Below are 3,533 nucleotides of genomic sequence, written 5' to 3'. Positions count from 1 at the left end.
GCTCTCAAAAATTATTCGATTAATAGATAATCGATTATTTGCAAAAATCAGACATCACTAATAGAGGTTTTAACCCAAGGTCAATCGCCTCTTTTCGAGTTAGAGAAATTTCTTTTTGGAAAAATCTCTAATCCTATGTGCGGGGTTGGGAATCGAACCCAGGTACAAGGCATTTCCAACTACGCTATGCCCGTCCCCATTTCAATTGGTGTTATATTTGTTACCTAATTTTAAACACGTTTAGAACTGTCTGAACTAAATAGAGCAGCACAGATACATACTAAAAAGAACACCCTCTAAAACTGCTGCTGGGGAGAGTAAATTCTAGTTTTAAAATTTTCAGTTTTCAATTATAGAACTGATTTTTCATACTATGGAAACTAGAAAACTCTTGTGAATGAACTAGAGGTGTCGGCTTATATTTCTCATATGATTTGTGGGGCCAACTACCATTTGATTTAGCAGTGTTCAAAAAAGACAAAATTATTTCCGTTCAGATATTAGGATGCCAAAAAAATTATCACTTTGAATAGTAGAAACAGAACACTATAGATTAGAATTGTCGCTTGTAGTACCATTTTCACTCACACTCTTGTAGCGCGTCCATTACGTTGACGGTTATATACCATGGTATATAACTGTCATACTTATGAGCGCTCTGCAAGAATGAAAGAGATAGACAAACGGAATTACAAGCGACAATCCTAATCTAGTGTTCTGTACCTAATTGTTGAATTTTCAAGACGAGTAATCTGCAAAAGCTTTAGAGCCTCAAAAAATTGCAATATCAAAATTCTTCAATCAAAAGTTTTACTTCATAATTGGCACCTTAGTAATAATATACAAATATGTTCTGAATGAACAAACATTAAATATTTTATCGTCTATTTAGATTATAGTTCTTTCATTACAAGGCAAATAATGGCTGTATTATTTTCATTACGAAAAATAATCGTCTCATCGGAATACTACGAACACCATAATTTTGGAGCACATCCGAAAACAATCATTGGAGATTCATATAATTATTACGCGGAAAAAGCTTTCTATCTAGATAAGTAATATTTCTTATAAATTTAATAAACCATCATATGCTTTAACACGTTAAACATTCCATATACATTTAACATAGTGTCACATATATTTCATTGGACCACCTAATGTTTTTAGTATGATAGTTATCAGATAGTTATTATATAATGCGCTGATAGATTTGGGTCTGACATTGGAATTTAAATGTTATATGGAAATCTGATAGAATTGAATTTGAGAGGAATGCAACTTTCAACATGATAACCATATAAGTTTGATATTCCATTAAGAGTCTAATGTCGCAATCATTGGAAATTCCAATAGCGCTGAATTATATGAATATCATATAATATGAATGTAGCGATTTCGCTCAGTGTATGTATGCACAAACAAAGTTATATGTGCGTATTGTTATAGAATCGGGTTTTATGCACCTTATAGTTATGAAATGTGAATGTAAGATTAAGATTTCTTGTAAATACACACATTCCAAATTTAGTCGTCAATAAGTGTGGACGTGTTTTGCATTCGCTCCCGGTATCGCGCGCTAAAGTTTGTTTAATTTCAATTTGACCAAGCGCCTCGTGCTAAAGTTTGTTTTGTTTCAAGTGACCGAATTTTAAAAAAGTGCGAACGATGGACGCCTCTGAGGAATTCCACGAAGATCCGTCCGAAAATCTTTAAAATCGTGACCGACCATCTTAGATTCCGATGAAACTTTACACATTTCACCGGCATGGAAGACTAAATATTTTCCACAGGTAATAAGATTATTTTGACTCAAGAGAAACTTATCAAAAGGGCGTAAGCGTTCCCACGTGTATGAATTTCAAATTTTTATTGTTCGATTACCGTATTTTATACAGCAAAACTATCTGAGAATGAGTTACAGGGAATGAATACTTCTATCCGAAAAAAATATATACTGAAAAAAATGTTGTCATTTTTCAACAAAATAAAAATTTCTGTTAAAAAATTAAATTGCGAAAAAACCCATTTTTCAAAAATTTTATATTTTGTCAACAAAAATCTAAAGAGAAAGGAAACATTTTGAAGGTGATTGCATGATGGAGAAAAAATCGGTAAAAAAGTTTTTCTAACAATAACTTCAAACATGTTTTTACATTTCCTACTAATTGACATACAAAACTGTAATTTTATTACAGAATATAATTATAAGCATAATTTAAAATCAAAATACATTTAACAAAAATCTTCCAAAATGTGATAGTTTTCGAGATATTTGGAATTTTGCTCCATCAAAAACAATTAATTCGCGTAATTATGCTCTTTTCAAAAGTTATTCGCGTTACCCAATCATAAAATCTCAAAAATCTAATGTTTATCGTTTTAAAAACGTAAATGCAACTTTTTCAGTGTATTTGGATCATGGAGAAGCTTTCAATAAAAAAGTTTTCCAACAACAACTTTTGACATATTTTTATAATTTATACTATTTGCAGTCAAAAATACAATTTTCTTTTTGAATATAGTTCTATACGCCATTTTAAATCGAAATGCTCATAACAAAAAATTTCTGAAATGTAGTAGTTCTCGAGATATTTTAACTTTTGTTTTAACAACACAATTATTTTGTTTTATTACGACCTTTTCATAAGTTATTCGCGTTTCTCCATCAACAATAATAGGTTTTTAAAAAGGCCCATAACCTTTCCTGCAATTTTTTCTTTGACATCAAGGCGATATTGTAAATCTTTTGAAAGTTACATGAAAGCAACCAAAATATGATTCAACTATATAGTTTAATCATCAGACCCTATGGTTAAATAATATTTTGGTTACTTTCATGTAGCTTTCAAATGGTTTACAATATTGCCTTGATGTCAAAGGAAAAGTTGTAGGAAAGTTGATGGGCCTTTTGAAAAACCTATTATTATTGATAGAGAAACGCGAATAACTTATGAAAAGGTCGTAATAAAACAAAATAATTGTGTTGTTAAAACAAAAGCTAAAATATCTCGAGAAATATTACATTTCAGAAATTTTTTGTTATGAGCATTTCGATTTAAAAAGGCGTTTAGAATCATATTCAAAAAGAAAATTGTATTTTTGACTGCAAATAGTATGAATTATAAAAATATGTCAAAAGTTGTTGCTAAGAAAACTTTTTTATTGAAAGCTTCTCCATGCTCCAAATACACTGAAAAATTTGCTTTTACGTCTTTAAAACGATAAACATTAGATTTTTGACATTTTATGATGGGGTAACGCGAATAACTTTTGAAAAGAGCATAATTACAGGAATTAATTGTTTTTGATGGAGCAAAATTCCAAATATCTCGAAAACTATCGGATGTTGGAAGATTTTTGTTAAATACATTTTGATTTTAAATGATTCTTAGAATTATATTCAGTGATAAAATTACAATTTTGTATGTCAATTAGTATGAAATTTTAAAACATATATGAAGTTAATGTTCGAAAAACTTTTTTACCGATAAGTTCTCCATCATGCAATCACATTCAAAATGTTTCTTTTC

Source organism: Topomyia yanbarensis, chromosome 1 (genome assembly GCF_030247195.1).
Source record: "Topomyia yanbarensis strain Yona2022 chromosome 1, ASM3024719v1, whole genome shotgun sequence".
Taxonomy (NCBI): domain Eukaryota; kingdom Metazoa; phylum Arthropoda; class Insecta; order Diptera; family Culicidae; genus Topomyia; species Topomyia yanbarensis.
Note: the sequence above shows the minus strand (reverse complement) of the source record.